This window comes from Falco rusticolus, chromosome 4 (genome assembly GCF_015220075.1).
Source record: "Falco rusticolus isolate bFalRus1 chromosome 4, bFalRus1.pri, whole genome shotgun sequence".
In the NCBI taxonomy this organism is placed as follows: Eukaryota; Metazoa; Chordata; class Aves; order Falconiformes; family Falconidae; genus Falco; species Falco rusticolus.
This window is the reverse complement of record NC_051190.1, coordinates 87,493,516-87,518,110: the sequence shown is the minus strand read 5'-3', so window position 1 is coordinate 87,518,110 and position 24,595 is coordinate 87,493,516. Positions and strand designations below refer to the sequence as shown.

General features: G+C 42.4%; 1 long non-coding RNA gene across 1 annotated transcript in view; it reads right to left on the bottom strand.

Annotated features, from left to right (window-relative positions):
- Nucleotides 1–24,595, bottom strand: part of LOC119146429 — a 43,093-nt gene that overhangs the window by 14,356 nt on the left and 4,142 nt on the right. The gene's annotated exons all lie outside the window — the stretch shown is intronic.

Here is a 24,595-nt window from a genome sequence, read left to right as displayed (position 1 = left end):
CATTGCATTCTTACTGAATAGGTCTCCCTATATGAGTGTTTGTAAACTTAATGCGATGTTTACTTGCAAGAACAACAAAAGGCTCTTGTAAAGAACCTACTTGAAAAGTCATAAAAAGCTTCTTCTAAAGTTGGAGTTAAGTGAATCCTACAAGTGATTAGATAATGGGCTTTATGAATGAAATACAAATTAATGTCAAGTCCTATTCCTGTTCTGACGAGCAAGATTAAACTAAATTATCTAGAACATATTTTTAATTTAAACCAGTTTTAAGAGTCAGTCTCATGGCTATGAGTATCTCATACATAGCTGAAATTTACTGTTTTCGTCACTTTAATAATAACATTCCTTGTATAGAGAAAACCAACTGTTGCAAAATTATGAAAATAAAAGTGTTTTATTACTGTATAGCATAACACACAGACACACACACAGAGATGGTATGTTCTTAGGAAAAACAGTGGAATACTGCACCCAGATGAGAAACATTATCAGCTTGCAAGGAGAGCAGCGTTTAGAAAGGTCTGAGACCCCTACGACTCTGAAACAAGGAAATAAATCACTGCACATAAAAAAATTGCTTTACCATCCTTTAAATAAATGGAACATGCTCATTTCCTTTGCCCAGGAAGCTTCACTGGCTGGCTAAGCAAGGAAAACCTCCCACACTGACCCTTGCTAGCTCAAGTCGCAACTGGCTCAGAGGAGCAAAACTCATACCTTAGGCACAGCACACTGTGGCCTGGCAAAGTCCTCCCCAACACGGAGTAAAGAAGAGGGTATCCAAAACCTTACACCATGAAGGAAACACGAAAAGCCTGAGTCTTTTGCTTCAAAGTGTTACAGATATAAAATACACCATGCAGACCGTTTGCAAAGTCCAGATTAAATAACATTCCACTTTCCCAAGACTCAGACCTGTACATAATCAATAAAATGATGACTTAAGGAAAAAAAAACCCAACATATATAAATAAGCACAACCCTTCAGAAGCCATTCCTCATGCCTGAAGGCAATTACGGAAGGACCAGCTGTTTTGTCAATTATAGTTTGTTGAAAAGTACCATCTAGTGGTGATTTTATATTACATGCTGCAACTTTCTTTGGCCTGGTAATGTCAGAGCACAGATTCACCAAAACCGAGTTTCTCACTGTGATGCCACCCTATACAACACTTTCCTTAAAAGAGTGCATCATCCTTTGCTCTTAGCTTTGTTCACATACCAGCTTGTGAACCGCTGGAAAGGCATGATATTCCTGAAGAGAAATGAAAGATCTGCCACCTTGCTGCTGAGTTTAGCTCATTTTTGGGATTGTAGTAGTAAAGACTTGTGGAAAGAACATTATAATAATTACTGAAATTGGTTTTTTGCTCTATTAGCAAAAACCTCAGGTGGCGTTTTCTATCAAATGAACTAAGAGAGCAACCCAGGAAAAAAAAAAAGCACCTTGGCATTTTTCATGTTGCCAATCCTTGGTGTAAGCAGGGACATGTTTGTTGTAAATAAAAATATAAAAGGTTTTATTGGAATTTTTGCTATTGATTATCTACATTTGTGTAATCCACATCAACTCTGATATCAAAGCACAGGCTACGCTGTTCAACATGTTTGATCATAAATATGCCTGCAGACCACATTAATAAGTCCCAAGTTCTCCTGAAAACAGCAAGACCCAAAGAACAAAAATAAAATAAGAAATAAGTGCTGCTATGTTTTTTTACAGTCTTTAGGGTAACAAAACAGTAGGTGATAACCAGAAGTAGGTGTGTTTGTTGTAGCTCCTGGTTACTGCAAGCCTGCAAAAGGACAGAATATCGGGCATTGTGGGTATCTACACCATCGAGGATTCTGCCCAAATGCTCAGTCTCACATGCCAGGACCCGTATCAGCTTACGGAAAGAATAAAAGCCAGGTCCAACAGAGCTAAGGGTAACAGATAAAGAATATTATTTAAACTTCCACTTAAGCCCATGATGTCAAGGTTATAAACTTCAAGTAAAGGATTCCCAGACAGACTGCAAACGGCAGTGGTTCGCACAGCAGCAGGGGATCTACTCTTGGTGGGTGATCTGTGGGGGTAGGAAGGCAAGCATGCACAACTGATTAAACAGTTTGCCTTCCACTGTCCTTGTAATTTCTGTTGCTATCCAGACGATGAACCGTCACATTGGCCTCTGTTTTCCTAGCCCAACTCTCTACATTCCTGGCCTTGCAGATGCAAATCTCATCTTAACTTTTTTCCCAAAACTCCTCCCAGAGGAAGACACTCAACATTCATTTTGCTGCTCCAAATCCCACTCACATGAGTATGTAAATCCTATGGCAAGAATTCCCCTTCTGTGTGCACACGATCTTTCAGAGTGGTTTTGACTTCCAAATAGCTCAACCACTAAATGCAAAAATCAGTTTAATTGCTAGACTGTAAAATATGCTGCCTCATGGAATGGTGTGTCACGCATTACATAGGTCCTCCTCATACAGATGATCTAAACGCACATTCTTTTCCTAAAAGAAAAAACAAACAAACCCCAAAACCAAAACATTAATTTTTCTCTCTGCTGGTTCCTGCTCCCCTTACATTATCCAATTAATCCTTCAAGCCCTCCTAATAGTTTCTGGTATGACAACCATCACAATATGCTCCACCCAGTCCAGTTTATCTTTCTTCTACCATGTCGTAGTTTCATTTCACTGGTTTAACTATTCAGCTGTTGAAAACAGCTCTAGCAGAAAATCTTTATTATTCCAACTGCTTGACAAATTCATTTCAAAGAGAGCTTGTCAGTGCTTTTAAATACAGTCAGCCTAACAATTCTGAGTTTATTTCAGTTTCACAGTAGCGGGTCAAATACAATTACTTCCGCTATATGTTGTAGAGATATTTTTGAAACCTAAAGCATGTATACTTTCTCAGGTGGTCCTTTTGGAGGCCAAGTTATAATCACATGGTGTCAAACTGGATAGAATCATTCCTTATTGGTTTACATGTAAATTACTTCCAATTATTTCTTGTTAAGCATATTATGCTTGCATGAACTAGAACTGTACTGAGTATTTTAAAAGGACAAATATTCAACCCTAGTAAATATTAAAAAATAACCCATGCAAGATAGTAAAAGTAGAGGATAAACCATTTTCTTAAAACATTTGTGTCATTTCAACTGCTTCAGATGGCTAAAGTAGGGAACTGAAAGCCAGAAATTTGAATTATAAAAATACCCAAGAGTGAGATCCACTTTACAAAGGTTGATTGTAAACATTACATTAAACATATCTATTTCAATAGAACAATCAAAAATAATCTGACTTACTTGCTTTGGTATGATATGAAGCACATCTACATTTTCTAGCCTCAATATTTTCTAGCTTAAATGTTATATATTACTTCTCTGTTACAGATTTGCATTGTTAATATGCAAATTATACTGCAGAGTTCCAAACCCTAGAGAAAAGGGTGATAAACTTTACAAAACCTATAAATGGAAAACTATGTGTACATGTGCACACAAATGGAGCTCTACATACTTCTCCCTTGTCTCCTCTGTGCTGATATTGTGCTGCACCCCACATTTGGGTAATATGTTCTTGCCCGAGACAGTAATAGCTTGACACAGTGGGTGTTCTGGAATTTAAAAGCAACAAAGGCTCAAAATGTCAGTCAAGTCCACGCTGGGTCTTATTCATATGGGGCATGGCACAGCCTGAAGGTTTTTAATGACAATACTGCCTCAGATTATTGACTGTTCCTGGTTTATCCACCAAATCCTGCCAGATAAGCTGGATGAGGTGAGGCTGGTGCTCCCCAACAGATGGATGCAGGCAGGATTTTGAGGAAAGAACTGGGTTTAACTGTAGTCAGAGGGTTAGAAGGCAAAAAGAAAAGAGGCTGCACCTCAGGACACCTTCCTTTTCAAAGTGTAAACACCCATGACTTCCAAGCCTACATGTAACAGCACTTTAGAGATGCTCTTAATTCTTGCTCACCTACCACAGTTCATCTGAAAATATATTAACTGCAAATTGGTAGCAGTTGGCACCCACTGAATGATGTTACAGAGTAATATGTTCTCTTACAGGAGAATTTCTAGGCATAAAAATGGTTTCACCACCTGGTTCACATACAGGCAGACTGTGGATGAAATCTGTAGAACTGCAGAGGGTCACCCTTACAGTACTGCACTGGCAAGAAGCTCTGAAACTGGAGAAGTGGAAATCACCAGAGCAACACTCACAAAAACAGTGTACGACTATACAGGCTTTCAGAGGAAAATTCAGACTTGCCTGTACTTCCAGTGGCTTTAACCTGCATGGCAGTGAGGCTGGGTCAGGACAAATTGCAGAAGCCAAGCCATCACACTGGTGGCTTCTCAACAGCTTTGTCACTGCTGGTCCCCAAAGCGGTGAGCTTGGGTACACCCACACAGGCTAGAACAGAAGCTCTGGATTGCAGAAAGGATATTCTCACAGCAATAATGTGACTTTTAGTTCAGTAAAGTGTACATGTATGAGAAAAATGGATGTAATTATTTAAGAATTTGAGATTTCCGCACAACTAATGTTGCGGCACTCTCAAAACTAACAAGCTGCAACAAGACTTTTACCATCCCATACCAGGTTAACTTCAATAAGTAGTTCCCATGCCTTGCCCCGGCACAGCCACCAATCCCTCATGAGGTTTCAACAGTTCATCTACTGTTCCTTCATCCTCTCAGGCCAGTCCACCCTGCTTCTTGCCTCTGCTGCATCCTTCTTGTCTCTCCTCCCTCTGCTTCTTCCAGGTCTCTCTTCATCCAGGGACCCTCTTCCATACCCCTTAGACCTATTTAACCACTTAGCAGGAACCAGCCACCACTGCACATTATCCACTTCAGCCAACCCACCACCCCTGAAGCCAGCCCACAGCTGTATATTGTTAATTAACCCAGCTGCATTCCTCTACAAACTTACACTTCTTTTTGTTTGAAAGCAGAAGACAGAAGAAGCACCTCTTAGTGTTTTTACTTCTACAAAAGCTAGAAGCATGACAGGAATGACACAGCTTTCAAGCATATAACGTACAACAAACAACAAACCTGTGTTTGGAAATATCAATAGGAGAAAAATATATTAGCTGAGCCTTTAAAACATAAGAAAACAAGAGCATCTTGGAAAAAATACAGTGCTAGTTAGAAAAAAATATGTCAGTTCAAAGAGTCTGGTTCTGAATTTCTATAAATAGATGGGATTTTTGATCTATAGTAGTGCATGTTTTGTTATTCAGCTTTGGTCAGTGGTAGAAGAGAGAATTAATCATCCTTTGTAACTCTTTTGAAAGGTTGGCCATGGAGAAAGTACTAGACATCTAAGCAAACCTCAGAAGGCTGTGTCCTATCTACAGTTCTAAAAAAATTATGTTTCAGTAAGAGCCACGAGTTCATCCTGACATGTTTTTCTTTCTGGAAAACACTGCTTCTTAAAGCTCCTGTCTGATAAGAACCAAATCATGGGCCAAAGTAATTCCAAAGGATTATTAGCTACAAATACTTGGCTAGCTGCCCCCCAAAAGGCAAGCAGAGATGAAGGTGACTTATTCAGACAGAAATTCTTAGGCCTGTGACCTAAGGATGTGCAGCAGAAACATCTGTCCTTGACTTGTGGTTGATAGTCACAGGATTGCTACGGCTCTTCAACTGTGACAGGCTCAGTATGTCATGACAGTACCTATTGAATGGAAGAGTTAAAGAGGGCCTCTAACCCAAAAGTGCAAGACAAAACAGTGGTAATCAGAATCTTGAGACCATGGGGCAATCACGTCAGGGACTGGTAATTCATCTTATGGACTAGGTTAAGATCTGCGCTCACTTTGAGCGTCTCTGAGACAGTGGTGTGTTCCACAGTTTCAGTCTGTTGGGTTTTTCTTCAAAACATCCCTGACTGATAAAAGCAAAATTTGTTGAAAGACTTTTTAGCTCTCTTTTTTGTTACTAACCATTCCCTAAATTGTGTAACTACTTTTACAAAAATTCTCGATCTGCAGCGTTTCTCTACACCTTTCCAAAATTCTCTTATTCTGGACATTGAGGTACGTTCACCTTTTATTTGATCCATTTTTAAATTAGTAGCTTCAATTCCCATTTCAGACACGGGATTTAATCCATGCAGTACCAAACCCAGTTTGATCTTTGCAATTCATAATTGAGATCACAGTTTTACTTCAAAACAATCAGCATTTTCTTAGTTTATACATTGTTCTAGATTTTTATTTCTTGATAAAGACAGCCCAACAACAGCTTCATAGAGTCAACCAATACCTAATATTAGTTGGTATAAACTAACACTTTTGTTCTGTATTCTCACACTATTAGCTAGTTGAGCACTGACAGACACTTCAGCCCTGGGGTTCGACCAGCTTTAGCCAAAAGATCAACGTTTGCATTACACAGAGGCAATCTCTGCTTGACTCACAAGCCAAACAAAACCCATTAGCTAATTAGAAAAAGGACCTTTAGCAGTTCAGCCAGACTGCTCTTGCACACTTGTGGTGGCAGGTTATCCACTAACCTAGCCAAAGCCAGCAGACTGCCCAGCACTCCTAAAAGGCAGACCTGCTTGGGCTACAGGTGCCTGTAGCAGGCTGAAGGAGGTTTTGCAGTGCAGCAGGAGATGCTGTCAGCAATGACAAGCCCTGGCACAGCCCAGAGGGCAACCGCAGCCTATAAAGATACAAGAAGACGAAGGTTAGTATGAACTTTCGATCAGGTGCTGCAGCCCAAGATAAGATTTTGGTCAGATAAAAAATAATCAGTCCTTACTGACAACAGTTGCTAGGCTTGCTTTCTTAAATTGGCAGAAAGCTATGGAGAAAGACTTTCATTTTTATTTCATATACTCACCAAGTTTAAGCTCTGAATCAATAGTCCGTAACACAAATAGCAAAGAAAAACCAAAATACCAAATTTTGTGATAAACACAGCAAAAATATCTCTCAGGTAGATTAATCTTCTCCAATGTAGGCAGCTTTCATAAGAAAATGCTGCAAAGCTTGTAGTTCACATGGTTTTGATAATTAATTCATAAACACTGACTTTTCTGAAGTTGGCCTTGTATTTACAACTTTTTCAGAGGACAGTTTGGCATTTTAGCAGAAAATCCAGTTTGCTGTCATGTCACAGCAATTTTAATACACTGTGTTCTGAATTAATACTCACACTTGGTTTATGATTTACGGAAATGAAAATCTAATTCTTTCCATTACTTGGTTTCTATTTTTAGAACTGTCACTATATCAACACATAGGTCATTTTAAGACTATGTAAAAAATAAATTTTCTGGAGGATCTGGAATTAAAACAAATAAATTGCTTCCAGGTAATGTTTTTTGAAAGTTGTTTTATTTTCCCTTTTAAAAAGAAATTACTGTAATAATTCCTGTGGATGATTTTAGAAACTATGTGAAAAGGACTCAAGTGACAGCATGTGGCAAAGGAACAGCTGAACTGCTGAGTATGTTACACTGTACCTTAGCCAAGACACTCAGGCCAAGGGTAAGGCAGCAAAATGCCTTTAAGAACAAACACAGGTTTAAGCCAAAACACCCTCCAGCGCCATGCTGCTTTTTGCATTTCAACAACCCAGCTGGTTTTGGGGCACTGTTACACATGCAAGTCTTCACCCAGGCCCCCATCCCCGGCCTTTGACCCTACAAAAGCAAATATCAACTAACACCAGCACCTAATATGTCATTTTGTCTGCATTGTCTTCTGTGGGAAGGGAAGATGAACTCAACACTTGCTCCCGCAACACCAAGTGTGATCCCTGCCTCCCACCCCTGGCCTCATGCCATGGCAGTGACCGCTGGGGACCAAGTGGTGTGACACAGTTTCAGCCACCTTCAGAGAGCACAGAAAAGGAGGTTATTGAAGAAGCCACTAGAGGCAGGTAGCACATGAGCAAGAAGGGCTTTGGGTGTGCAAGAAGGCACTGTGCAAGGAGGAAGGCATTTGGGAAGCTTCTGCTATTGTGGAGCAGGCAGCTGAAGAACCAAGCAGCACAACAAGAGTTGTGAGCAAACATGACAATGTCCAGCTACAAGAAAGTTAAGCATCCTGACAATTTCTTGGGAAAAAAAATATGGTGGCTTCTTTTTTCCTAAGAGGGACTGTGCTGTTTATGTTACCAAAGTGGGATAACCCCACAAGCATTCAATACCATTTTCAAATTAAACATGAAAAATAATTTAGCAATAATCAAGACAAGCAGAAGAAAGAAGGTAGCACATGAAAAGATAGTGTTCTGACACATTTAGAAACAAACTAAAATTAAAAGAGACATTACAGAAATAAATTATTGGATTACAACAACACACCCCTGCATTTACAGATGGTAATTCCAGGGAAAAAGGGCCAGCATTTCCTCAGAAGTGCTGGATGTTTACTTAATTGTGATGACTTAACATTGTCCTGAACAGAAAAGTGCCAGTTTCTGTAAGAACTGGTGAACAGCAGGCACAAGAAAAAATTATTAGAGACTCACAAGTAGTGAGAAAAGAGAGGAGCTTTACTAGTTTTATACTTGATGAAAGCACAAATTTAAATGACACCTCATACATGGCTCTTCTTTCAAGACCTGATCTTCTGGAAAGAATCCAAGAGGAAATGCATTGCCTTAAACAGAGAGGATAGATTAAATGGAAGAACTCTGCTAACATTTTGAAGAGGGTAGGCAAAAAATGTTTTGTACTATAACTTGATGGTATTGCTGTTAGGCAAAGAGGAAGACTTCAATGCTTATTACACTCACACATGTCACTATCTGACCCACCAAAAGATAATTTAAGTACTGAATTCTCAACCTAATGAAGAAAACTGGTAATTTACTCACTTTGAAAGTCAAGAAAGACTCAGGCAATTTAAACCTGTGATGAATCAGTAAGAATGTTTAGAGAAAGCATTTCATAGAATCACAGTCATATAATGGTTTGGGTTGGAAGGGACCTGAAAGACCATGAAGCTCCCACCCCTGCCCGGGGCAGGGACACCTCCCACCAGCCCAGGCTGCTCCCAGCCCCGTCCAGCCTGGCCTTGGGCACTGCCAGGGATGGGGCATCCACAGCTGCTCTGGGCAGCCTGTGCCAGCGCCTCGCCGCCCTCAGAGTGAAGAATTTCTTCTCAATATTTAATTTAAATCTCCTCTCTTTCAGTTTAAAGCCATTCCCCCTTGTCCTGTCACTACCCTCCCTTGTAAAAAGCCCCTCTCCAGGTTTCTTGTCAGCTCCTTTAGGTACTGGCAGGCTGCTATAAGGTCTCCCTGGAGCCTTCTCTTCTCCAGGCTGAACCATCCCAACTCTCAGTCTGTCTCCATATCAGAGGTGCTCCAGCCCTCTGATCATCTTCACAGCCTCCTCTGGACTCATGTCAACAGGTCTATGTCCTTCTTACATTGGGCTCCCCAGAGCTGAATACAGTGCTGCAGGGGGGTCTCACCAGAGCAGAGGGGGAGAATCACCTCCCTCACCCTGCTGGACATGCTGCTTTTGATGCAGCCCAGGGCATGGTTGGCTTTCTGGGCTTCAAGCACACATTGCCAGGTCATGTTGAGCTTCTCAGCAACCAGTGCCCCCAAGTCTTTCCCCTCAGGGCTGGTTTCAATCCCTTCTCTGTCCAGCCTGTACTTGTGCTTTGGGTCACCCCAAACCATGTATAGGGCCTTGCACCTAGCCTTGTTGAACTTCATGAGGTTTGTACAGGCCCACCTCTCAAGCCTGTCAAGATCCCACTGGATGGCATTCCTGCTCTCTGGTGTGTCAACCACACCACAAAGCTGATGTGGTCAGCAAACTTGCTGAGGGTGCACTCAATCCCACTGTCCATGTCACTGAAAAAGATGTTAAGTAGCTCTGGTTCCAGTATTAACCCCTGAGGAACGTCTCTTGTCACTGGTCTCCACTTGGACATCAGTCTGTTTCTTTCCCTACTGACAGCTAAGCCACAGCAAAAATTTTGGACTGATAGGCAAACTGCCTCAATGCAATCACACAGGCTTTGCATAAAAAAACCAGACAGCATTATGCTTAACCCAATCGTGAAAAGTAGGTGGGCAGGCTCACAGTGATTACTGACATGCTAGTTATAAATACTGGGACAGCCATGACATCTGGAAGGAGTATGTTTCAAAACTGATGGATTCCATAGGGTCTAGTTCCTGTTTGTGGCCATAATAATTTGGTCCTCTGCAGTGCTGCTTAATACCATACCTCCACCACTGCTGCAGGCATTGCTCCTGCCTTTGTTGTCTGCCAAAAGCAGTGATGTTCTACTTGACACTCTAACAAGCCTTGCCAAGAACTTCCATTGCAGAAATATTTGTCTGTGGCTACAGGGGTCCAAACAACCAACCAGTGTAATGTGGTTCTAATAATATCATCATTATCCACTGTATGAATTTTCTAATCTCCAACCAGAAGCTCTGCTATCACAACCCCAGCTGGGCTGCTGAGGCTTCTACCAGGGTACAGGGGAAGCTTTTACACAGAGCACAATGTCAGCTTCCCCCTTCCTCAGAGGTGGTCTGGCTCCCACTAAAAGCAAACCTGTTTTCCACCTTAACCCACCCAGAGCCAGCTGCTGGTACTGCTGTTGTAAGCAGATTTCTCTGGGATTCTTGGCAGTGACCCAGCTCAAAACTAAACACCAGGAGCACAGAAAGCTGATGGGAAATCTTCAGCAGGCCCCTTCCTACACAACAGGGCAGCATGCATCTTGCTGCAATTTCTTTGAACTTCCCTAGCTTTTGTTCATTTTTTCCTCAGGATTCCCAGGAAGAAAAATTCAGGCTTCCTAACTGCATCCCACCTTTCACAGTCCTTCCAACATGTCCTCCCAGATCCCTAACACTTCTCTTCATTCTGGATTTCTAATCATAAAAAAATCCATATTTGCATTAGAAGTATTTTTCTTGCTGCAAAACAGGGGTGCTTGCAGCCTGTATTTCATGTACTTGCTGTAATAATCCACTCCAAAGACAGAAATAGGGGCATATAGCTGAACTGAAGGGGAGCTTCAGACCAAAAACATCTTTTTTTGCTGTGTACTTGTTACAGAAGATAGTGACAGTAAATGAAAGAGAATTATGCAAACAAAAATTAATAAATGGAGATTGAAGTAAGAGCTCTAAAATCTCAATGATTTTAAAGGCATTTAATACCAATTTTGTTCAACAGACTGACAGTCTTGTATGTTACAAGACCTTACCAGACACCAGGAATAGTTTCAACAGACCGTAATATCATTTACCATTGCTTCAAATCTGCACAGTGTTCTGGCAAATCCCAAAAATGCTGACACAACTGTGTTTTAAATAACCACATATTCAGCAGCTGGAAAACATCCTCCTAAAAACAGCAACAGGAATAGCCTCATGTTTGTAGCCTCTGTAAGACTGCACAAGCTGTAAGCTCCTCAGAAATAAAACTACTATGATTAATTTGTTAGGGGCTGTCAGAATGACATGATATGCAAATGAAAACAAAGTTGCTAAGCATTTTCATATTTCTCTTTCCAAACAACCAGGCACAAATGAACTACAAACAAGAAGAAACACATTTCAAGTTAATATTTTGTTACTATAGCACCTGAAATTATTTTCTCTCTTTCTCTTGATGACAGCACGAGTATCACAAACGTTAAAGAACTAATACTGACAAAAGTAATAGCAAGTATTTTGTCACATTAAAGAGAGCTGGTCTACATTGCTACTTGGCACTCTTAGTAACAATGCCAATAATTTTTAAGTAGTTCATCATGCCATAGGTGATTACAGTGGCTTTGGCACCGTATCTGACTTTCTAAAAGACAAATCCAGTTCTGTGATACGGTTTTGTTGGGCTATTAAGGCATAAATGGAATAAAGCCTGAGCAATATATTACATTTTTAAGCAGGAAGCCTTCCACAGTGAACCTTTAAAAGTTAACAAAGGTTATGAAATGGTCATGAAATCTGTTACCCTCATCAAAAATAGTAACCCAGGATATGCTCAGTGTTTTAAATTCCCCCCCCCCCAAGTTTAAATACAGCACCCAAAAAATTGCTACTGCATGCAGAAGACTGACACTTCAGCTGTAAAGAAGTGTCTTAAGAGGACTTCTTAAGAGTTCATTGAATTTCTAAGGGATTTAAACAGGCTATGCTCTTCTAGCAGAGGAATGCTGGGATTCCAGATGTCTATGCCTTTCTTACAAACTTATCAAGCATTTTCGTGACCAGAAATGGAGAAACATGACTAAAAGCAATGTATCTCTATGCTTGTTAGTTATATCACCTGGTTTTGTAGAAAGCTGAAGCATCAAAATCAAATTATGATTTTGACAAATTACTTCAACTTGTTCCCATTTACAAAGTCTGCTCTGAAGAGTATGGTGAAGTTGACTTGAGCTCTTTGTCTAGCACTGGAGAACTGACTTCCAAGATCCTTTTCCAAGACCTCAACAACCTGCCCTTTAGTTGACTCTTCAACAAACCTCATGAAGAAGAGATGAACTTCATCAGATTAGCTGCTAGTCAGAACTTGGTGGCTTTGAGGGTGGAGCCCTTTCTTAGAGCTCAGAAAGAACAAAGTATTGATTTTTTAAAAAATCTTCTCAAAATTGTCATAATCTTGTATTGTGGATATTGTCACAGAATATTGACTTCTCTGTTTTTACTTAGGACTGTGACCAGTCACACGCCTGAGCGAATGCTGTATTAAAAAATATTAATAGCTCTGAAATACTTAATAAATTAACTTTTTTCCCCTCGCTTCTGAAATCCCTGCAGCATTGATACAATATAATATTTGCATCCCCTGTTTGGCTATTTAGATTAGGCACCTGGCCACAGCATTATCTTTAGGCACAGGCAAAGTACCCTGCAGTTGAGGGAATGCTTTGGAGGTACAAAACGACAGCGTTCTGCAGCACAGAAACGCTGATTGAGTCAGACAGCTTAGAACAAGAACAACCTTCTACAGACACAATGTGTTTTATACTGACACACACACACAGCCCAAGCTGCATTTCACATGACTCACTCTTCCCTTCTCTGATCCTCCATGCTCTCACACTACATTTGATAGAAGTGACATGGAAAGCTGTGTGTGCAGGCTGACCCTGCAGCAGCCACCGAGTCCTCTGCCAGCAGACAGATATTCAGGTTCCTGACAGTAACCATTTTATTTGCTTGAAGAGCCTTCTCCTCTCTCAATTTCCATATCAGACAATGGAAAGGTGTATTTTTTCTTTAAATATTTTCAAAATCAGGAAGTACAGCTGTATGCAAAAGTGTTTCTCCTTTTTACAAGTGCAACCATTCAAATCTTGTCTCCAGTATCATCGAAGGTGTTATTACTGATATTAAATAACCAACTGAACTACAGAACAATTAATAAAAGAAAAAGCTTGTCAATCTGTTTTCCATGGTGGGGTAAGTAACTTGGCAAGGGTTATATACTACAGGAGAGTTGTCCATTCATATCAGCCTTCCAGAACAAAAACACAGAGTGAAAGAAATGCTAATGTATCTCCCCCTCCTCAGATGTGGCTTATCTGATTATGATGCTACAGCAAAGAGCATCTCATGGCCTCAGAAAAGTAAGCAAGGCCTGGATTTTAGTCAGGCATCACATCCTTAAACAAAAGGTTTGGATCCAAATTTAAAAAAATATATCCTTAAGCATATATTGTAGAGTAATACATTGGAAAAACCCTACAGACCAGCTAGCTATTGATGCCAAAACTAAACAAACTACTCGGCATCTTATTCAAATAAGGAACTTCATTTATGAAGACAGCAATAGCAAGCTACTTCACAGTAAGCACTTATCCTGATATTGTCAAATAATAAAAGTGCAGGGAATCTTGTACATGGACCACAGAACATAAAATAGAGTTGAATTTCAGCACTGAATTTCAGTATGACAGAGCAATTAACAATTCTAAAGAGACAAGCAACTCCTTCACCCTATCATAAAACTCCAACCAGTCTAATAAAGCTATTTTTACTGCTAAGGAAACTTTTTTTTTTCACCCTCAAGTACTGTGCAGTGTTTCTTTAGTCCCCAGAATGCTTCCAGGTGACATTAGGAAACATCACCATGACCTCAAGAATGTCATGTCTGACAAACTATCATCAAACATTTTTGATTAAATAATGTCCTAGGGAGACAAAGGGCAAGAAAAGACAAGTACTCACAAGAGCAAAACAGAAAGCAACACAAGCCATGGGATATTCATTTCTAGCTACAGTTTGTCCAGAATTTCCAAAAGAATGCTTTAGCTTCACCCCCGCTTTTAGCTGGTGGGGAACAGCCGCTGTGCATTTATTTTTATAGTGGCACATCAGTTGCCTCTGCTGGCCTCCCTGCTCCCTCTGAAAGCAGCTTCAGCTACAGACCTCTCCCACTAGTCACTGGTGCCCCACAGCCTCTGTGGTCATCCCACCAGGTCTTCATCGCAGCTCCAGGCAAGCTGATGCAAGTCAAGTTTTGACAGAAATTTGACTAGTGCTATAAAACTCAGCCAGCCTTATCACAGCCTCCCACCCAGAAGCAAAGGGAGGTTTTGGCTGGCTGAGGTACAGGCTGCAGGGGCTGGGTTGCCCCAAAAAGAATTTTTGACTTCTCCCCTCACTCCATTTTGCCAGCAGAAGGATCATGAGGCAAACCCCCAGCATCATCACCTGAGCTATGGGAGACTCTGGCTACAGCACTGTTATTTGTGTAACGGAAAAAAAAACAAGGACTTACATACATAAAATCATCTGAAAAGTCAGCTCCCTTTGCCTGCAGGCCTTCAGGACATGGTGGAGCTCCTGCATTGCTACCTGCCCTGCCCATGAACAAGGAGTCCCATCACAGCAGGGTCACTGGGGAACCCGTGGCCTCCTTCCTCACACTGCCCAGCCTGTCCCATACTACGTGCCCAAAAGATGTCTCCTTCGCATCCTCCTCTTCCCCAGTCACTGCGGGTCCCTCACCTGCTATCTAGATGCTGCACACAGCTAGCACTGCTCTCTCTTTGTAAGACAGCAAGTGACTTGTTGCAGCACTCTCAAAACCATCAAGCTGCAACAAGGCTTTTACCACCCCATACCAGGTTAACTTCAATAAGTAGTTCCCACACCTTGCCCTGGCACAACCACCAATCCCTCACAAGGTTTCAACAGTTCATCTACTGATCCTTCATCCTAGGCCACCTGCTTCTTGCCTCTGCTGCATCCATCTCCTTGCCTCTCCTCCCTCTGCTTTTTCCAGGTCTCTCTTCATCCAGGGACCCTCTTCCCTACCCCTTAGAGCTATTTAACTACTTAGCAGGAACCAGCCACAGCTGCACCTTATCCACATCAGCCAACCCACCGCCCCTGAAGCCAGCCCACAGCTGTATATTATCAATGTTAATTAACCTGCCTTCGATTCCTCTACAATGACTCTTGCTTTTTCCTTTGCCCCTTGAGGTGACCCCATCTCCTCAGGTGGTTCATCTTCTGGCCCCTGACTTTAGCTCACAGCTTTGGCCAAAAATTGGATAAACCCCTGGGGCTCCAGCTGAATGAGCTTCTCCACTCCACTGCCGGGAACCCCGGGAGAAAGAAGTTCCAATGGCAGGGAAGGAAAGAATTGCACAGAAGTGTCCTCTTTACTGTGACAGTCACTGGGGCTGCAAGGGCAAACCACACACTTTCTAGTCACCAGTCCATAAAAAACACAACAGTCAAGCAACTACTTACCAGGATGGGTACTTTGAGCTCTGGTGCCTTGTAGGCAATTTTCCGAGGGACAGCAAGAACCCTCTGGGGCCATCACAAGGGAGTTCAGAGAAGTAAGGGGATACCTGGGGACATGACAAATGCGCTTCTCCATAGCAATTCTCCATAAGGGAGAGAAAACTTTCTGATCCAGTCAGATAAATCTGGTGGGCTAAGATTTGTGGTGCATTTCAAGAGCAACCGGCACAGCCACATGACACCTACAGATACAGACACGTGAGGACATTACAACAGATACCAAACTTCCACATTTTTTCCCACTATAGTAGCCAAAAAGAGGTGACAGCAGAGTGTACTAACAGGTTTTCACGTGGCATCTGCACTGCTTCTGCAACTTATCAATGAAAAAGCAGCATGATCCATGAAATAAGTTGATAGAAGCGTTACACACTTCTGCCTTTGATACAGTGTCTCCTATGAGTGGACCACAGAATAGCTGCACAAGTATGTACCAAGCACTTTCTCTGAATTTCAAAATTACACATTCAGGAAGGGTCCTTTTCAAGTGTGCTGGGAGCTCAGCACAACTTCTGTACACCCGTGAAACCCCAGGTGAGTGTAACACTGTTGAAGATGCAGAGCTCTCCCCAGTAGAAACGCTTGGGTCCTCTAAAACCATTTTCAAGTTACTGGATTTCTGGGAAGGGATGAGATTTGAGAGAAAATGGCTGCACAGGATTTGTGAGCAGCATGTTGCCCAGGCCTTCTCAAAGGTAGCACATCAGCACTGACTGTATCTATGCCTACCTGATAACCAGCTGATACTTTACAAATCTGTGTACATGAATCCTATTTAGAGGCTGAAGAGGAATTGCCTTGACAAGACGGGCATATGCTTCCGGCTGTCCCAAATACAGGCAATGTATTACACAGGATATTGGGCTCCTGGTTACAGTTTGTAGCTGAAGGGGAGTGTAAGTGCTAAGTGAGTTGATGTTGATCCCACTGTCTACAGGGGCTAGCTCAGGCAGAGCCGTAATGGAAGCCATACAGTGGATTAAAGACAGTGAAGATACTGCTTGGGTGGTCAAAGACTAATTGCAAGGGCAGAGACTAGAACACCTCTCCAGTGCAAAAGCTGAGGGATTTCTTAGCAAGAAAAGATAGAGCACAGGTTGCTGAGCTGTGCACAGTACCAGGAGTCTCGCTTGGTTTTCATTTGCTGCAGCAAAGCAAACGGCTGAGCTGTGCGCAGGGGTACAACACCAAGTCTAGCACTGGCTCATTTCCAACAAGGACGGCCACATCAGTTGCCAGGGCATGGTTTTGTCACAAGGCGATACATCTATTAATCCATGGTTTTGTCAGAAGGCGATACATCTATTAATCAACATACTCATCAGACCTCTGTTAGTCTCAGACTCTAAATGGGCAGCTGTGACCGAGACTACCACGTTCCTCTGTTTCACAGGTCGAATAGGGCTTGTTAACAGTATGCATGTGTGACTCAGGGCTTTCACCCAGATTATTCTGCTCTCCTTCTCCCATGCCTTCAATGATGTGGATGCATTGATATTTTCTCCAGCAGCAAGACTAGCTTGAGGTTCCAACCCTCTTCCATTTAGTGAAGTTTATTCCCACTGCAATACCACAGTTTATGTTCTCCTCAGATATGCCACGTCAACAGGTTTGTTAAGGTGCTTGATAAAGTGGACCTTTAAAATAATTCAGGTTAAAATCAAAGCAGGGGTTTTGGGGGGGTTGGTTTGTTTGTTTATTGTTGTTTTTTTATCAAAAGGGATACAGGAACATGGAAGAATACAGACACAGAGACATGAAGTTCTCCGGCTTATCCTATCACACAAATTCAGTGTAGAAAAAGCTCTCTGAGCCCAGTAAATTTTAAGATGCATTACTATGTGTCTGCATGGACTAATGTCCACACTCTCTTTGGTTGTCTCCCCAAAAAGAAGCCCAGTGAAGCAGACACAGCAGACATTTTAGCAGGAAGAAATAAAGTTTCTAATTGCCTCACAGGAAAGTGCTTTGATTTTCAGAATTTTTCTGCCACCACAAATCTCTGCCACTTCATAGCATGTGATCATACTTACAAGCCATGTGTTTCAGGACTTCAGATAATGAACAACACATAGCCTCATCATGTCTTGGGAAGCTAATGTTCTCAAAATCTACTACTGTCAGACACATCAATCATTACTTCGCATGCATGAGCCACAATAATTTGAGTGTCTTCATATTACCTGCTGCTGATGCTGAAAAACTGATTAGTGGCCATTTTCAGTATGGGGTAATCTACTTTCAGATGAAAAATCTGTTTTAATACAGCCTTCTGGAAACAGAAATTATGTGGAACCTTGGCCGGATGCCAGATATTCACCCAACTACTTTCTCACTCCCCACTCCTCCAGGGAGAGAAAATAAGATTAAAATGCTGGTGGGTCAAAATAAACACAAGGAGATCGTGTACCAATTACCATCACAGGCAAAACAGCCCAGACTTGGACAAATTAATTTAATTTATTGCCAGCTAAAATAGGGTTGGAGAGTGAGAAATAAACACAAAACCTTAAACATCTTCCTCCTACACTCCTTTTTTCTCCAGGCTCCACTTCATTATCAATTCCTTTACCAACGGCCACAGGGTGGGGACCGGGTGCTTCAGTCCAACACTCCTTCTTCCTCACACTCTTCCCCTGCTCCAGCACAGGTCCTCCGCACAGGCTGCAGTCCTTCAGGACTAAATCTGCTCCACTGTGGTTCTCCATGGGCTGCAATGTGGATACCTGTTCCACCATGGTGCTCTCCACAGGAGAAAGGGAAACACTTGATCTGCTGTGGTCCTCTCCCGGGGCTGCAAGGGAATCTCTGCAGGCATGCCTGGAGCCCTTCCTCCCTCACCTTCTGCTCTCTGCCCTGCTGCCAGCACCTTGCCACGAACTCCCCATACATACAAGTAGCTAATGCTAGCATTAACTGCAGTTGGGAAAAGTTGTCTTTGCATGTCACTGTAACACAGAAAAAAGCACCTAGATCGTGTATTACCAAATCAGTGCTTGCACACTATATGCGGATTGTGAAGATGTAAATATTCTTTTTAAAATGCCAAACACTTGTGTGAAATTCTTCTACAGCACCAGTGACGAGCACGGGTATAACTGTGGAAAACACTTGCCACCACACAGCTTGCCATGGCAAGCAGGCAGAGAGATGCAGTAAGCACCCAAATTCACAGCACTGTTAGGAAGTAGCTGACATACCACCTGCGCCCGCGAGGTTAAACGCGGTGCTTCTGCTGCAAAGGGCATGTCAACCACATGCGAGTGACATGAAACCTTACGCTGTTAGAGGTCTGTTAAAGATCTCTTAAATGCTATGCCATGTGCCGGGTAATGTTGGAAGATGTACTGGTTTTTAATAAACATCCTGCATGTTTGTGTGTCCAAGACACACAACTCTAAGAAGGAAGGTGGCAGTTACACTGTTTATCCTTTCTCATGCATCTGTCACTTAAACTACTTAGAGCCGATACAGCACTATATGTACAAGAACTGGGATTGGGAGTGGAATAACTTGACAGGTTATAATGGAAGCATTGTGAGCATGGGTCCCCCATGGGCTTATAGGGCTCACAAGATTCCTTTCCCTTGCCTCTCATGCAGCACACTCTGGGATGGAAAAGCTGTGTTATCTTGTGCCGAGTACACATACTAGTTCTCTTTAGGAAATTTTTCACTGATGTAATCTGCAACAGACTGTACCAAGCAAGTTCAGGCTGAATCCCCTTGAATTAACCTCCTGGATAAAAAAAAGGGCCCTTTACAGGTGACAAACTGGAAGCCCTGTGCTTTCATGTGTCAGCCAAAAGCCGTATGCAAGATGCTCGCCTTTGACTTCGGAGTGCTGTACCACCCAGGATAGCTGCTCAAAGGGCGACAGCCTCCCCCTCCGGCCACAATCTGTTCCTGCTCCTACTCCTGTCGGCTTCCTGCTCTTGCCTTGCCTCAGATTTCTGCTGGGTCGGATGCACAAACCAAACCAAAAGCACCCTGAAAAGAGCTGGAAAAACTCCTGCCAGGCACTGTGGCATCAATGCCCAACAAGCCCAACAATACCGCACAAGTTTCCAATGCCAGGGGCTGATGCAGCCACTGTTCCTTGCAGCATTCACAGAATGAGGAACGGGGAGATCTCCACTGTGTTCAACTTCCCACTCCCAACTTCACTCTGACACTGACATCTTGTGATCAGCTGTGCATATGGCAACACTCCTGTGCTGATGGGGATGGGACCCTGATTTCAAGGGGATGCTCATTCCATGTTATATCTCCTTTCTTTTCCTGTGGGATCAGTGGATCTCCTCATAGGCTAGATGGATCAGAGTCAGAGCTAAATGAAGATTAGAGACAAATCCATGCAGGTGATGAGGTGTAAACAGACGATGCTGGGAAATCTGAATTTCCATCAGCATCACTAGCCCTAAACACAATCCCAAAATGAAGTCAGCGCTTCCAGCAACTGCGCAGCACCATTAGCAAAACCACTTCTCCACATGGGTCCCTCACCAGCACCTTTGCTGAGAACACCACTCCTCATCCTGCCTGCTGCTTATTTAAGGTGCATTCTTCCATACTTGCCTCTTCCATACTTGCCTCTCAAAGCCCTTTCTTCTCCCTGTTTGGGCAGGGACATTTGTGGCAGGTCTCAGTGGAAACAAGAGAATTTTCTCTGGCTGCAAAGAAGTGTTTCAACTTTCCAGGCTACACTCAGGCCAGGTGAAACCATCTAGGAATCTTTTTGCTTTTTACATAAAATTATTTCACCCTCCCTTGCTTCTTCAGATGGAAAGATGTGCCCAAACACTGTGGCACCTTTGACCTTTGGAAAAGTTACAACCACCTCTGCAAGGTAATTACCATTTTTTTCAATTGTCCAACATAAAACAACTATCCTCATCTTGTTAGGTCAACCATTATCAAGAAACTACTATACAGTTCTGTACCTTCACAGTACTGTTCTTTTAAACCTCCATTGTGCTATATGCATATATCTAATGCACAGATAAATCTGCTAATTTTTTTTTTCTAGTGAAATCCCCATATGCCAAAAAGCATTAGAGCCAGCGATGCACTGAACTTCACAAACTTTAACTGTCCCTTACGGGAGGCAGGGCAAACATTTAGCCATCTGTACAAAAAGGTGGAAAACAATTTGTGAAAAAGTAAGAAATTCTAGCAGTAGTCACCATGAAAGTTCCGTTATATCCATTCTGTTACATCCAAGCTGTCAACACATTGTAGTCTTGAATACTGGTAAGACTGCTTTTGCATGTTGAAAGCACTAGAATGTGACCTTGTTGAAAGGTTCCAATGTTTATTCCATATGAAGTTACCATTAAATCCATGAAAGTGATCTATATGTATATGTTTCAGCTGGAAAAAAAAATATGTTATAAATTACAGTTTAGATATAAATTACATTTACAAAGTTGGTTTGGATTCATAGCCATCCAAATTTAGAAACCTTGTAAGTTCACAGACACCTGAAGTAATCAATCCCTTCTGATCCATACGTCCAATATAGAACTCTGAAGAAAAATAATGTGAGGTACAGCATTTAGGCCACATATCTCAGTGAGTACATATTTTCACACATTCTCTGCTATTCTTGGCACCAGTTGACAAACCCCTGAAATGCCAAGTCTATACCGGTAAATTAGACACGCCTGGGATACTCCTAGGCACTCGGGCCAACCAACATGACGTGCTTGCTTTTATGCTAATAAATTCCCTCATTCTCCAAGCAGGCTGGCTGCACACAAACAGCTCCCAGGAACACATCAGCTCCAGAAGAATGCCCAGAAGTCCTTGGAAGTGCTGCTCTACCTGGCACAGGCCAGCATTGTGTCAGCAAACAACTATCAGTTTACTGGAGTAGGTAATCACATTCCCTTTCCCCGGGCGCTTGTTTAACTACTACAAACGTTGCCAAACCCTTCTGGCAGGCAGTGTCCAAACACACTTGACACATGTAATACAAAACACTTGTCCAAACACAGTTGATACACTTGAGGGAGGGGATGCCACCCAGAGGAACCTGGGCAGGCTGGAGGAACAAGACCAGCTCCAAGGTCCTGCACCTGAGTCCGGGGAATCCCCAGCATCACTACAGGCTGCAGGATAAAGGGATTGAGAGCAGCCCTTCAGAGAAGGACTTGGGGGTGCTGGTAGATGAAAAGGTGGATATGAGCCAGCAATGTGTGCTTAATAGTCCAGAAGACAACTGGCTGCATCAAAAAGAAACGTGGCCAGCAGGTCGAGGGAGGTGATTTTGCCCCTCTACTCTGCTCTCTGAGACCCCACCTGGAGCACTGCATCCAGCTCTGGGGCCCCCAGCAGAAGACAGACATGGACCTGTCAGAGTGGGTCCAGAGGAGGCCATGAAAATGGTCAGAGGGATGGGACACCTCTCCTGTGAAGACAGACAGAGAGAGCTGGGGTTGTTCAGCCTGGAGAAGGCTCTGAGGAGACCTTATTGCAGCCTTGCAATATATGGAGGGGGCTTATATGAACGATGGAGAGAGACTTTCTTCCAAGGCCTGTAGTAACAGGCCAAAGGGCTACAGTTTTAAACTGGACGAGGGTAGATTTAGATTGGACATAAGGAAGACATTCTTTACTGTGAGAGTGTTGAGACACTGAACCAGGCTGCCAAGAGAAACTGTAGATGCCCCATCCCCAGAAGCGTTCAGAGTTGGGTTGGAGAAGGCTCTGAGCAAGCTGATCTAGTGAAAGACATCCCTGCCCGTGGCAGGGGGGTGAACTATATGATCTTTTAAAAGTCCGTTCCAACCCAAATCACGCTATGGTTCTATAATTCTATATGTCTGACACTGCAATCCATACTAGATGAGATCAGCTACAAGAATCTTAAAATTTTCAAATGTTTTTTAAGCCCTAGACCCAAATTTTTAATGACATCAGTATAACTGAAATTAGACAGTTTTCTTATGCTAATTTTAGCAGTATTTGTATCATTTGCTTCTGAAATGAGGTCTGAATATTATCTACCAATACTGATGTTCACAGGAAAGCTACCAGAAAAATCATTCAAAACACCTGTGTGATACTGTGCCAGTTTAAAACTGGCAGATCACATAAAAGAGAGGTTTTGTAACTGAATGTCTCTTCTTAGAAAACAAATTTTGAGAGCATTCCCCCAAAACTATTCAGAACTGTGCACATTCTGCAAAGTTAAGTGTGTATTAGCAGCATTTCATCCACGTTTTAGACTGCCAGTGGGTGGCATCAGAAGCACCATCAGCTCATGCTGTACAGAACTCTACTCAAAAAAAATCAAAGAAAAAAAGTGGCCTGTTACACAATCCTACTGACAATGCTGTGCATCACAGTCCAACACCTTAGTTCACTGGCATGGCTCTGTGGCTGCATACATCCCATTAAAATGCATTTCCAATCCTTTAAGCACAATCAGCAACTTACTATAGCACACAGACACAACATTCATATTTAAAAATAGTAAATTAATTTATTGCACCTCTATTCAGACAATACCAGTCAGCATCACTCTGTGATATTAAGGATTACAATAAATTAAAGCAGCTACCACACACGTGAGACCATTATAATTGCTCAGTACTGTTACTGAGCTGGTTCAAATCTACTTTTGAGACTGTGATATCATTTAATAGCAGAAATTAGACTAATGTAGCTTAGTCTGGCATACCTTGCAATTTTCATTACTTCACTGGCTTTTACTTTTTTGACACTTACGGCTGAATTTGCCTTTTCTCAAATCAACAACTGTACCCCATAGTATTTGCAGAATGATGGACAGATGACACTAGTCAACTTCTAGGACACCATTTGAAGCAGAAAATCACAGTATGCTACAAAGAGCTATTTTCACAGTCCATCACTTAATGATGCTGGAAAACACAGGTGCAACCTGTGAGGACTTTAAGGTAGCCATTGACCACTTAAACCAACAGGAAAGACACATACCAAATGTTCCTGAGGAAAAGCGTATGTAAGGATTATGATCATCTGCTTGTTCCTGAGGATACAAGTCTGCCAACTGTGATGCTAACAGCTTATAAGGGTATCAAAACACAACATGTGCAAAACATAATCCATTTTCAAATAACCAGTGTGCCAGCACCTGGATTTTTCTGCAGCATAGCAGATGTTAGCAGACAGAAATGCCTTTTACCCAGGAACTGCTCCATCAATGCTCTTGAGGTCTCATATTTCCAGTGCTTGTTTGCTTTCTTGTAAGTCTGAGCCAGAAGTAACTTGTAAGTATGGCCAGTTTCTCACAGCACACATGCTGCAACGGACCTGTGCCATTCACTTTTCCATGCATCTAACCTACAGACGGTCCTATACTTAGTTATCTGTTCCAGGCTCAGTTTTACTTACCTTCTACCTAGAGACTCTCCTGGTAAAGAGGAGAGTTTTCCTGTTACTAACTCATGTAAAGAATGAGTACCTGGCAAAAGGCACAGTGCTCTTACCAGTTCAGAGGTTCATTCTTAGTTCAGGGGATTTTCAGCTTCATATGGTCACCCCCACAGGTAAGGAAGCCTTTAGAGAGCAGGAAGGAATCTCTTGGAAAAGCTGCACAGCTCTTCCCAGTGCTCCGTGTATTTCACAATCGCATCAAGCTTGCGCCCTAGCTGGTCCATCATGAATTGCACTTCTGTTTGGTGTGCTATTTATTACTCGCTATGCTATTTTCCGTTACTCCAAACTAGGAAGACAGGCACAGCCCCGCTGGTTTGACGACAGGCCAGACTACGGTCCTTTGCCCTGTTTGGCTAGTGGGATGTGCCTAAGATC